The sequence below is a fragment of the Melopsittacus undulatus genome, chromosome 2 (assembly GCF_012275295.1).
Source record: "Melopsittacus undulatus isolate bMelUnd1 chromosome 2, bMelUnd1.mat.Z, whole genome shotgun sequence".
Classification (NCBI taxonomy): Eukaryota; Metazoa; Chordata; class Aves; order Psittaciformes; family Psittaculidae; genus Melopsittacus; species Melopsittacus undulatus.
Window position 1 is genome coordinate 97194158 of NC_047528.1, and position 14685 is coordinate 97208842.

Here is a 14685-nt window from a genome sequence, read left to right on the forward strand (position 1 = left end):
TTGCCATAAAAATCCATTAGTCATACAAGAAAATTATAACATTCTGTGGGTGTTACACACATAGGATCTGGTTTACCGGTGTGTTACTGTACATTTCCTTCCTATCAAAAGAATTGCAGGTGTGGCACATAAAATGTAAATATGAAATTAAACCACTTTCTTCTGATGCAGCTGTAAGCTGAGCACATTGTCAAATATGAACTATCTGTAATAGCTTTATTATTGTCTATGTGCTAAGCTTTTATAATACCTGTGTTAATGGTTATGTAAGCCATTTGCAAATTGTGGAAATTCTAATATGTTATTCTTCTGTGAGAGGTCTGTATTATTAAATAAATTTATAGAAATGAATGTTACATCATTAAAAAAAGACTATTATCAGGAGTATATTTAAGCATTTCTGTTGGACATCTTGCAATATAAATACAACAATATAAGCATAAATAAACAGAAACAGGCATATGCATAAGTATTTGCAAAATTTGGGCTCTATTTATTTGAATCCGTTCATATCTTTAAGTCTTGTTGGAGGACAGTGAGTGTATATAACATACTTTGCCATTATGAGGTCTTTTAGCTTTAATCAACTGATTTGTTATAATACAAATGCTTGGAAAGAAATACTGGATATTCAGAGAAGGGTCTTCTGTGATTTTCATCATGCTATTTTCTTAATCAGTTCAGAAAGGAGATCTGAACTTCAGTATCTGAAGAGGGCCTAAAACAGTGCTAGAGAGGAGGGATTCTTCATCAGGAACTGGAGTGATAGGACGAGGGGTAATGATTTAGAAATTTAACAGGAAAGATATAGGTTAGATGTAACAAAGAAATTCTCACTCTCTTTACTGTGGGAGTAGTGAGACACAGGAGCAGCTCAAAGAAGCTGTGGCTGCCCCATCCCTGACAGTGTTCAAGGTCAGGTTGGACAGGGCAGTGAGAAACCTGGTCTAGTGTGAGGTGTCCCTGCGCATGGCGGGGGGGCTGGAGCTGGGTGATCTTAAGGTCTTTTCCAATGCTAACCAATCTATGATTCTGTGCTCTATTACTTAGTTATTTGGTGGTTTGTTTTTGGTTGTTTTTTTTTTTTTTTAATTGGAGCAAACTATTTTTTTTTCCAATTTAAAAACGTTCATGACAGTGTTTGTCTCTATAGACGTTACAGTCACTTTCATTGTATAGGATATATTACCACAATCATTTTGATCATATTTTTTATCCTCTTCTGTTTTGTTATGAACAGATTCACTCAACCACAGGAGAGGAAAGTGGATAGATAATTTGCATTGTGATGATAAGCTATATGCTTTCCATCTCTATATATTCAGTTCATTTTAAAGCTCTGAAATAGTAGCTTTTCATACTTAGTATCACTGTATATATGCTTAGAACATAAGTGCATCATTCACTTCAGTGAAATTTTCACAGAATTAAAATGTGCCTGATCGTATATATAAATATAACAGAGCATATGGAAAGAAGCTACAGCTACAGGAAGAGTGTTTAGAGGAACTTTCAGTATATTAACTAAGTGCAATAAATTCAAGTTTACCAAATTAACCATGAATTTATCTAATATAAGGTTTGGCTTATACAAAGGTATTTTGGGAGAAAATGCTTAATTAGAGAAACTTTGGATAGAATCCTTTAACTTTCTTAATGCTTACTTAAGGCCATTTGTAATTTACAGATTTACTTTTTACTTTAAAGCTTAGTCACTCTTTTTGTGTTTCCATAATTCATGAAATTATCTGTAATTGTGTAATTAGTGTAAATACATGCAATCACATTTATAAGGTATAATTACGAAGTGCAATGCAATAATTGTGATGTGTAATGTCATAAAGGAATATCTATTAAAATTCTTAAATGTATAGTCTGAATATTCAGAAGCTAGTATTTTAAGCTGAATATTAAACTTGTTTAAATGTCAACACCAGATGGGAAAATTTTATGTTAATAACTAGAGCTGGTCAAGATTACTGTGATAAAACAATTAAAAGCTGAAATCATTCATAGAAACACATTAGTTTTCCAAAGTGCAGGTGAGTTTTCATTGCTTGCCAGGGATGCCAGAGCATCTGCAATCTAAAACTTGGTATGGTAGCTCATAGAAACTGTAGGTTACTAAAGCAGAGATTATATATTACCTATAGCCCAGGTATAGGTAACTCTTATCTCAAAATGTTGAGGAGCTTATGGCTCTGTGCTGCAGGATAGTTTATTCTTCCCCCAGGGTCTTCTCCAGCCCTGGGGATTTCCAGTCTTGTTCTGCAGTCCAACTCTCAGGAGTTGGAAGAATGCATTAATTTCCCCATCACTGCAGCTCCTGTCTTTTATGGTCCTGATAGTTTCAGATCCAAGGGTTATGGCCAGGTTTAGCTAATACTTTCATTGCCAAACAGAAGAGGTTCATGAACCAGTATATTGTGGGTGTCAGTGAGCTGGAAAGCAGCTTTGCAGAAATGGAATTAGGGGTCCTTGTTGACACCAGGTTGAGCATGAGCCAGGAACATGCCTTTGCTGCAAAGCAGGTAAAGATGATCCTTCCTTACTACCCAACACTGGTAAGCCCACACCTGGAGCTTTGCGTTCCATTCTGGGCTTCCCATTACAAGAGAGACATGGACATGGTGGCAGCAATCCAACTAAGGGCCACAGAAATTATGAAGAAACTGGAGATTCTCACTTGGGGAAAGACTGACTGAGTGGGATTGTTCAGCCTTCCAGTAGCTTGAAGGGGGCTATAGCAATGCTGGGGATGGACTATTCATTAGGGACTGTAGTGATAGGACAAGGGGTAATGGGTCAAAACTTAAACAGGGGAAGTTTAGATTGGATATAAGGAAGAAGTTCTTAACTATAAGGGTGGTGAGGCACTGGAAGGGGTTATCCAAGGAATTTGTGAATGCTCCATCCCTGGCGGTGTTCAAGGCCAGGTTGGACAGAGCCTTGGGTGAGATGGTTTAGTGTGAGGTGTCCCTGCCCATGGCAGGAAGGTTGGAACTTGATGATCTTAAGGTCCTTTCCAAACCTAACTGTTCTATGATTCTATGATTCTATAAGAGAAGGCTCAAAAGGAATCTTGTCAAAGTATTTAAACACCTGAAGGGAGGGTACAAAGAGGAAGCAGCAGGGTCTTTTCAGTGGTGCCCAGTGGCAAGAGGCAATGAGCACAAACTGAAGCATAGGAGTTTCTATCTGTATGTCAGGAAATCAGTTTTCACTGTGTTGTGGTTTAACCCCAACTGGCAACGGAGTAGTACACAGCCACTTGCTTATGCTCCCCTCCCCCCGGTGGACTGCAGAGGAGAACTAGAAAAAGGTAAAATGTGTGTTTAGATAGTAGTACTTTAGTAACCTTTAGTACTTTAATAATGGAATAATTGACAATAATAATACCAATGAAAAGGGAGACAACAAAAAGAAAGGGAGAAATAAAATCCAAGAATGGCAAATGATGCAAAATATAATTGCCCATCGCTCACTGACTGATGCCCTGCCAGTCCCTGAGCAGTGATCAGCGAGTGGCTCCCATCCAACTCACCTCAGTTTCTGTGCTGGTTATGACATACTGTTGTGTGGAGTATCCCTTTTGCTAGTTAGAGTCCTGTCTCTGCTTCCTCCTGGCTTCTTAGACTCCTCTTCATTGGCAGAGCATGGGAAAATGAAAACTCCTTGGCTTAGGGTAAGCACTGTTTAACAACTAAAATGTTTGTGTGTTATCAGCATTATTCATAGAGTCATAGAACCATATAATGGTTAGAGTAGGAAAGGGTCTTAAAGATCATCAAGTTCCAATCCCCTGCCACATGCAGGGACACCTTCTACTAGACAAGGTTGCTCAAATGTGCTCAAAAGCAAAACACAGCACTGTATCAGCTGCTAGGAAGGAAATTAACTTTTTCCCTGCTGAACCGAGGACACACTGTGAGAGTGTAAACACTGGTGCAGACTGTCCAGGTAGGGTGTGGAGTCTCCCTTCTTAGAGGGGCTTTTATCTTTAAAGAACAGCTAGACATGATCCTGGGCAACTGGGTTGAGGTGGTTCTGCTTCAGCAGAGGACTTGTACTGGAAGCCCTCTGGTGTAAGCAAGGTTTCGTGTTCAGGAATAGTTTCCATAACTGTGGTCAGATAGAATACATTTTCACAGGTGAAATCTTAGCTCAGAGAAAAATCAATGCAAATGTGATTTGTATTTTATTGATGCTAGAAGTTTGATGATTGTATCAACATAGAAAAGATTATGCCAGGGTTTTGACATACAAAGTGGCTATGCCAACTTTCTATATAACTTTACAAACTTCGCATAAAAATGCTGGAGAAAGTTATCTGCAAATGGCATATTTCCATGTAATTACATTCTCTTTTATTTGCTTAACAGCACTGTGATATTAATGCAAGTTCTGTACTTGTTCAATAAATAAATTACTTTTATTATGCTTGGGTTTTTTTAAAGTTATTTATAGCCTGATTTACATTTTCCACATTAGACACTAACTTTGTATTCCATACTGTGTTAGATGACAGAGCTGAAACAAATTATATGTATTTGCCTTCTGCTTTGCTTGACAGTAATAAGCACTGTTCAGTTAGATGCAGCTTAGGCGTCAGGAGCATATTACTCTAATAGTATTACTCTGTCAGAATAGAAGAATGATTTGCTCAGAACCAAACATATTTAACATTAGTATGTCCCCTTATTCTTAAAATAAGAACTAAGGCCATTTGACAGTTATTATTGAGTATATAATTTGCTAGGCACACCTTCTTTGCAAAGCATGTGCATTGTAAAATACATATATGATCAAAAATGGGTATTCCTTCAAGAATTTCTTAAACTCTTGCTTTCTTTTGCATAAGATACTATTTCTAAGCAAGAAAAATCAGTGAGATTTTCTGAATTAATGATGACTTAGAGAAAGAATGATATTACACTTATTTGTTCTTTCTGCCTATAGGAATTTCAGGTGAATGTCATGAGGCAATCTTTTTCTCTCTAATACCAGGAAAATACAGAAAAGGAGTATAATTTTAATACAGAAGTTATTTACTAAATTTCCTTGTACCACAATTTATTTGACTGTGGTCTTTCAATTAATGAAAATAATTTTATTTGTTTATGTTTGTTAATCATGCTTGTTTGCATTGTACATATATTGCACCAATTCTGTGCTTTAGGAAATTTTTTCCTTCCTCCTTGAGAATATATAACTTTAAGAGGAAGGATGGTGGGAGAGCACTCATCTTCTGAAGCACTCTATATTTGGCACAGCTATGGGAAGTAGCTCTCCTAGGTGCTCAGCTGTTGAGAACCTGGTAATTCTCAGGGAGCATACAAGAGTTACCAGGTAGATTCTGGAGAAGTAATGTTCCCTCAATTGAAACTGTTAGTCTCACTCTCTCTTCTTTTGGCTTACCTTCACATCCTACACCTTCCTGTAGTTTCTTAGTCTTCTCAGTTAATTTCAGTAAAAAATCCAGGCCTCTTTCTGATGCATTCAGAATTGTTGCATTATGTCCCTTACACTAGGTCTGCAGGATATTTATAGTCTAAAGAAAAATTCTTCATGTGCTGAAAAGGGTTCTTTAGTTCCAGTTATCCTTCAGACAAGTGATAGAGGACAGATTCATCAGTATTGAGGTAATAACTAATTACAATTGTTACTTCTGTATCCAGTCTCTATTGTCAAAGCATATTGCTTCTCTAATAACCATAGAATCATTGAATGGTTTTGGTTGGAAAGGACCTTGAAAATCATCTAGTTCCAATCCCCAATGGGCAGGGATACCTGTCACTAGACCAGTCTGCTCAAAGCCCTGTCCAACCTGGCCTTGAACATTGCCAGGGATGGGGCAGCCACAATTCCATGGGCAACCTGCCTCAGCCCCTCACAGTAAAGAATTTCTTCCTAATGTCTGATCTAAATCTACCCTTTTACAGTTTAAAACCAACCCCCCCCCCCCTTGTCCTGTCACTACATGCCCTTGTATAAAGTCCTCCTTTAGGTATTGGAAGACTGTTTTAAGGTTTTCCTATAGCCTTCTCTTCTGCAAATTCAACAAGCCCAACTATAAGAATCTATATTTTGAATACAATGTATTTGGGTATCTGTACACAGTGGTCTGCCTATTCACCTTTATTGATATCTTTATCAAAAATCAAATGTAATTAGATTCAAACATTTCTCAAATTTTAAAAAGGAAAGGGGCCCTTTGAATCTTTTCAGGTCACATTTTATAGGTTCTTTTCCTTTTCTCCATTCTTGTATTTTTTGAGCTTGTCTTTATAGGAGAGGTGCTGCAGCTCTCTGATCATCTTCGTGGCCCTCATGTGGATGTCAAGACCTTGATTCAAAATAACATAAAATCAGAGTTTGCATTCCAGCAACATAATTTTTGTAAAATGCATGTCCTTTTGTTGTGAACCTGAAATTATCCCATGTATTCTGAGATCATGTACAAAACATTTCAGCCCATGTGAAGCCTCCTTACTTCCCGTGGAAAAATATATGTTAAAAATACATAGTAATGTATAATGTTTTTATTTTCTTGTTGTAGAACAACAGTTTAAAAATATTCTAGTTCTTAATTAGTCAGATTAGCATGTTAATCATATAGTAACTTCTGTATTCCTCACTCTTTTTTCATGTTGTTCTATGTGATGATAAATTGCTTCAGTGGCAGCTTGACTTTTTTAACCTGAAAGCTTCAGTAAGTTATGAAGCCAAGTAATGCCAGTAGGACTAAACTATAATTTTCACCCCTGAATTGCTTTTTTAACTAAAGAATTAGCTTTGGGAATCATTGCTGTACATAATTTAGTTCTAACTGAAGCTCAAAAAGTTGTATCTAACTGTAAATAGAGCTTTAGAGAAAAATGCATGGTATTGAGAAACAATTAGGGGATCATTCTCAGAGATGTTTTGGTAGGGAAAAGAAATACCTGCATGCACTGAGTTATGTTTGTTATAATTTGAGGATCTGGTCTTTAGATGTAGCTCTGGCTGATCAGAATTAATGGGCTGGAGCTTCCACAGCAGACCTGAAGAAAATAAGAAACATAGACAATAGTTTTCATCAAATGGAAAAATGAGAACTCAAACCTGTGTACTTTGAAAACACATATTTCTGATTCAGGGAAGTCATTGTGATGCTTTAATAGTTATGTAGTAAATGATAGTTTAAACGTTTCATGATTTTCACACATTGAGAAGGAGCACTCTTTGAATAGAATGTTTCTTAAGACACTCTAGTATTGGACTTGTGAGTGAACAGAGAGGACAATGGACATTCACGTTCAACAGCTGTAATAATTTCTTTAATTCATTATTTCTAAAAAAACACCTTCATTCTATATGTATCCACATTTTTCAGAAAGGCATACAAAATAAAATGCAGATCCATGTGTTCAGACAACATGTACTTCTTAATAGTTATGTTTTGAAAGCTATTGAGCATTACATTCTAACATATGGTAAGTAAGGATGTGATTCTATATGGGGAAGAATATTATTATATTTAATTTCTTAAAGAAATTGTATTTATTAGCTGTAGAAAAAATAATTGCACCCTGGAGCTGGCTCTATATAAGTGGTTGATTCTTCATGTCTGCCAGTGTTTTAAGAGACGTTTGGACAATACTGTTAATAACGTGCTTTAATTTTTGTCCAACCCTAAAGCAGTCAAGCAATTGGACTAGATGGTCCTTATAGGTCCCTTTCAACTGAACTATTCTTCTGTTATAGATTAAACATGGTATTTGTGACAAATTTTCCCACATGTTATGACTGAGTTTGTATCAAATAAGTATAATTTTAATTTTTAAATGTTTTTCAATGGGTTACTGTTAGCAATAATATTTAATCTCTTTCCAAGTTGTGTAGATGACTAAGATACAGATTCAAATACATCAGTATTGGCTTAAATTACATGAAACTGAAACATTACTTTTGGGCTAGAAAAATGTGCATTCTGTAAGATGTTAGTGATGATTAATATCTGTTTATGTTTGTGAGGAGTTTAACATCTTTTTGCAAATAGAAATAAACATGAAAGCAACCCTTGACTTCTAGAACCTTATAATTAAGCTTCATGGTTTAAGTTCATTAACTGTATTTCATGGAACCTCAGATGCTCAAAACAAATTGATATTAATTGGTATTAAAGTTTTCTCCATGTATTAAGAATATTTGTCTTTCTAACTGTAAAGACAAAAAATGCTTTTTTTCTTGTGTAAGCTTCTAAAGCAATACAACGAATAGATAGTGCTTACCTCTACTAGTATTGATTTCAATTCAGAAATTCAAATCATATGTGATTTTGCTTAAAATAATTATACCTCTCTAGAAATGGATAAAGAGAATCTGTTGAGATATCTTAGGTGTTATTCTCTTAATTCTACATTTCCCAACAACGTATAGCTAGATATATCTCTAAGAATATATATGAATCTCATGCACTATATACTTACAGGTGTTTATGCATGTGTGTCTATTGCTATTACTCAGACAAGCTAAACTTTCTGAATAACAAAAAGTCATTAATTCTAGGAAAACAAGAGTTTTATGGCTTTAGTCAGACAAGCAATTGTTTATTTTGCTTTTCTTCCACTTCCAGTGAATTTTTGCTTATGTGGCCAATAATAATTTTAAAAGATTACAGTTTTGCTACAATGCATTTATAGATCACTAGATGCAAACACTTGTAAAGTAATCTTTAGAGTATGACTATTACCAGAAAAGTGGCTATACTCTTAGCATATTCTTACACTGTAAATCTCTGAGACATATTTACTTGCATTACTTATTATTCATCAATGTGAATGCAGATGAAATTCAGTACTAGTCAAATACAAGGTAATCTACACTGCTACACAATTTCAACAACTCATACAACATATTAAATTGTAAATTAACAGTAACTGCCCAGGAAAATACACTCAGTGGCATAATAGGCTGTTCGATAAAAATGGGATAATTCTTAATTTAGTAGGCTGTTCACCACTGAAGACTGAATTTGCTAGTTTCTGTTCAGGAAAGAAAAAGAAAATATTGCTATACTGTTACAGAAAAAAGAAACCTAATAAGCAAACAAAAACCTACCAAAAATCCCAACCCCCCCAAAAAAATTAAACCCAAAACAACAACAACAAAACAAAACCAAAGAAACAAAAGCCAACAACCAACCAACCAAAAAACAAAAAGAAAACAACCCCAAGGAGAGAAAAAAGAAAAAAAAATCCCAAGCAAAATCTTCTGTTACATAATGCTATGTGAATTCTCAGTGACCCTTTTTGTTTTCAAAACCGGTAGGCTTGGAGCGAACACAGTTAACTAACTGGGGTGTGTGCGTGGGAAGCATGGACACTTTAAATAACATTGACAAAGATATTTTGGTTTTTTTGCGAAAAAAAAGCTACAAAAAAATACAAAAGCAAATGGCTGGTGCTCAGAAGAGTACGGTATAGTCTAGTAGCTCTTTCTCACTTGTAGAACGAGAAGATCCAAGAAGATCCTTAGTAAAACTAAAAATCAAGATATTAAAAATTGATAACAGGTGAAAAATTATTACAGTAAGCATCTGGTAATTAACAAGAGGTTTTTTTGACCACAAATGCTTGTTAAAAATATCATTTTATAGAATTTAATTTTATATGGATATTTAGAAAGGGATCTATTATTAATATTTGTCTTGCTATGAAATAAGTAAGTTGGTTTAGATCATGTGTTCTTTCTTCAAACACGATAAAGCAAATTAGGAGCCTATTTCATTTGTTCTATCTTTTCTGTCTCTCTGGCTTGTTTAATACATTATTTCTACTCTTTTCCTACTGGCTACCCTGGATTTGGAGAAGGCTGAGGTTCTCAATGATTTCTTTGCCTCAGTCTTCACAGGCAACTGCTCTAGCCACACCACTCAAGTCTTGGAAGGCAGATGCAGGGACTGTGAGAATGAAGACCTTAGGCCCACTGTAGGAGAGCATCAGGTTTGAGATCATTTTAAGAACCTGAATGTGCACATGACCATGAGACCTGATGAAATCTGTCTGTGGGTCCTGAAGGAGCTGACAAATGAAGTCACTAAGCCACTGTCCATCATATTTGCAAAATCATGGCAGTCAGGTGAAGTTCCCGATGACTGGAAAAAGGGTAATATAACCCCCATTTTCAAGAAGGGGAATATGGAAGACCCAGGGAGTTACAGACCAATCATTCTCACCTCTGTGCCTGGCAAAATCTTGGAGCAGATTCTCCTGGAAAGCCTGCACATGAAAGACAACAAGGTGCTCAGTGACAGCTAACATGGCTTCACTGAGGGCAAATCTTGACTGACCAACTTGGTGACCTTCTGTAATGGGGGTACGGAACTGATGGACAAGGGAGAAGCTGTGTCCTTAGTAGTTCTACTTATTATGCATTTAAGAAAGATTTTAGGGTTTGGGCAAATACAGGTCCCCTTGCTTATGAATTTTTCTTTCCAGCTGTGTAGCATTTCAATACTAAATATTGAAGTTGGCCTGTTAATTAATGCTGCCTTTAATTTTTCCTCCATTATATTTATAATTGGCTTCCTTTTTTGACACCATGGATATAAGTACCATATATACTCACCATATTGGAAGGCCTTCCCTAAACTTTTTAGAATATTTAAGTCCTTTTTTCTAAATGTTGGATTAGTCAGAGGTGGTACAGATGCAAAACTCAGACATAATATTACACTAATGTGACTACAGTTTAGAATAGAATATTTCAGTTGGAAGGGACCTACAAGAATCATCTAGTTCAGCTACCTGACCAGTAGTGACTTTTTCTGACAGTAGTGACTTACATGAATTTGAAGAAGATTTGTGATAACTCAGACTTCTCTATGACTCTTCATGGATACATTCTTCATACTTGTATCATGGTTCATTCCTGAATTAACTAAACTACACTAAGTAAAGAACACTTTCATTTTGAATTCATGTCATGCATACATGAATTAATGTGCTTTAAATAATCCTCTTTATATGTTGTGATCTGTTATTTCCTCTTGAGTTATTTGTGAAAGATCTATTCTTACAGAAATAATTCCTCATTAGGGCAAAAATATTCCCAACTGTAGATCTACTGTTTGTCTATGACCCTAACCTGAAGTACCAGTATTAGGCTAAACATATATTAATCTGCAAAGGACAGACTAGATTATCTGTATTTGTTTTTTTTTTTTTAATCCCCCAAGCCTTGAAGACATCTAAACTGTTGTTTAATTATATGGGCATTGTCTTCAAAGGGGATATTGTTCACCATGGGTAAAGTGAACACATAACTCAGCCCATACAGGAGGAGGAAAGGGAAGAGAAATGTTGAGAACTGATTATGGATGGGAGTGAGCTGAATAGAGTAAAAGTAAAACAATATAAACCTTGGGGAAAAAAAGGAGGTGAAAGCAGATAATGAAAATGAGGAAAACAAATAGAATAAAGGACAAACAGGAAGTATGTGACTAGTTTTCAAGGAGTACTTGGTCCCCACTGATTCCAGTCTTTTGAGGGATGGTGTCTCTGGAGTACAGATTTCTAGAGCTGATAGAGAATAATGTTCAACGCTTAATTTCTTTATTTCTCACCAAATCCTCCAGTATTCTTAAATACCACAAATACATAAGCATGCAGAGATTCACCCTAAAATTCCAGGTTCTAATTGTCCTGTTTTGGTGAGTAAATAATGAATTCCCCCAAGGGATGAACTCTAAGCACTCTGTCTGTGACCTATTCCTAAATATAAAGATAAGCAAGAATATGCTTATTTATGTTTATAATTACCAGCCTATTTTCAGAAATGTGGCCATGTTGATCGTGCTTTCTGTCAATGACCCATTTTAAATGGTCATATATTGAGTACATATAAGATAAGACATCCAAAGCAGCAGCTTCAGAAAAAAGGGGAAGTGTATATAAATAGGTATTTGTGTTTTGGTTTGATTATGAAGCATTTAATTTAAATTACAATGCCAACTAAAACAAGCTTAGCTCAGGACTTCCTTTAAGCTGCAACTGTATGGAGCCTACAGATACAAACATACACTAGGTCTCTTCTTAGTCTTCCATTTATAACTTTTTATGGCTACTTTTAAAGAGAGGATATGTTGAGAAATTATGTCCATTCTTTCTTATATTCATCTCTTTAGTTGCCTTTGATAAAACTCACATCATTAAGACCAATATATATAAAAAGAAAGCCTTAAAAACGGGAAAGGGATCTGCTATAACAAACTGATAGTTCTTACACCACTATGGTAGCTACAGCAGTGTAACAAAATAATATTTAGTTATCTGTCTCTATATTTGCATGTATACAAATGCATGTTTACACTGACTAAAGCCTATATATTTGCATGGAACTATTGATTTAAGAAAAATGATGGGAAGTTGAACTAACATGCTTTTAAACATTTTTGTTACTTCTAAAGCTGACAGTAAAAACTGAATGCTTTGTGTGAACCAGTTCCCCTCCTCAAACCTCAAAACACGGAATACCCAGCCAATTAAAAAGGCAGAACCTGTGAAAGACAGAAGCAGTGTCACACAGTTAATTAACATACATCTGTATAATTACCTGGCCAGGCAGGAGGGAATGATGAATCCTTTAATCCTAGTAAGAGCACATAACACAGTACTTCACATTTCAATTAAAAAAGAAAAGAAAAAGTTTTCTGTTTGCTACCACGCTCCTGAAGGAGCGAATTAATGGAGTGAAAACCAGAGAGTACAATAGAGATCAGCTTCTTTTGTCTTTCTGTGCAGCAGGGTTTAAGTCTTTACTCTTGGATGTGTAAAAACCAAAGAAAGAGTTGTTTTGCTTGATAAGTTTTTTTTTTCATAAAAGAAAATTTAGAAAAATATTTTAATGTTATCTGCTTAGTAAGTAGCAGTTACGTTATTACACTTGGCAAATCAAATCTTTACTGCAAGTAAGACACTTCTAACTGCTCTTTATATCTTAATGGAATGTCACAGTGGCTTTGTGTATTAAGGATTCATGACTGATTTACTTGTATCATGTACTTTGTCACTACTCCTAACATAACTAAATCAGCTACGTCTTCATATCAATTGATACATAAACTTCAAAACCTAATTAAAAGTTATTACAGAACTCCACAGCACTTTGCCAGTGACAGTCAGAAATTTAACTGGTATTTGCTGATTTGCACTTCAAGTAAGTGTTAAATCCATTTCTGTGTCTGACTTTCTGTCATTTTTATATGAGAAATGATGTTTAGTCCCATTCATAAGAGAAGTAAGACCTACCTTCCTTAAGATGTAAACTAGAATTATTAAACAATTTTTCTAAAGTACAAAGCAGTATCATAGTAGTACACATATTTAAATTTTCCAAAGAAAGTTTAATATTGTCCAAATAAGTCTATTTTCTGTTTGTTGAATATTAATCAGAGAAAGAGGTTTTTTGCTTCTTAGAACTACAGTTCAGACTATTGATGTGCAGCTGGATCTGATTTCCCAGGTGACTGGGACAAAAATATTCACAAAAATGATGTGAACAGAATAAACAATTTGTTCTGACACAAAGTCAAACCTATTAACTGTCTTTCCTCTTTTCATAAATATTCTTTAGTATTTATCAGCATATATCACATAATTGCTTCAGTGCTAAATAAACACAAATATTATTTACTTGTCATAAAAAATGGGTAAATGTGGCATAAGAAAAAATGGCCTACATTAAAAGCTGATCAATGCAAGCTTAAAACCTAAGCAGCTTCAGAAGCAAGAATTCTGATGAATTTTATTACCTAATACCTCAAATAAGGAAAAGCTTAAATGTTCTTGTTTCTTCTGAGGAGAGACATTTTTCTTTTTAAGAATTAAGGGTTCTAATGCTGCCTTAACTTTTTCCAGTCCGCCCTTTATCTTAACCTATCTCTCTCTCAGATTTTCTTCTAGATGTTCCTGACTTCAGTTTAAGTGAAGCAAGTAAACAAACAAAAAAACCTCACCTTATATAACCAGTTCTCATCCTCATACTGCTTAAAACCTCGCCTTCATCCTGTCACTCAGGGTCACGCTACAGAGATCATCACATTTCTTGAAAATAACATTCAGGCTATGCAAAGTTCTTCTTGTCTCAGACTTTTATTTGAATATGAATATATAAAAGTTTCTGTCTTTAGTTGTAGAGCAGCTCTCAGATGGAGCTCTGTACCCTGACACAAATGGCTTGGGTTTTATTACATGCCTTAGACTCAGGAGACCTCATGAAGAGATTCACAAGACCTCTTCTCCTAGGGGGAAGTTTTGACCTATAAATACTGTTTTAACTGTTAGTGTAAAACTGTTCTTACTCCTCTCAGATACTGGTAGATAAACAACTGGTAAGAACAGATTGAACCTCTCTCGCCCTGTCCTCTGCATTTTCTGACCTTGAGATGCCTGTATCATTTTTCTTATTACTCTCTTATTCTGACAGTATCCATACCAGAAATCTACGGGAAGATAACATTTCCAGTTAAAAACACTCTCAAGCCATACTAGTGAGAAATAGAGGGAAACAGAAAGTTCTGTACTTGAACTTGTTCGCAATAGCCTCACAATTCATAGACAGTTAAAAACAAATGTATCTCCTGCTGAAATTGGGAGGGTATGATAAGAAACGTAGGAAAAAATTAATAGATCCTAGCAGACG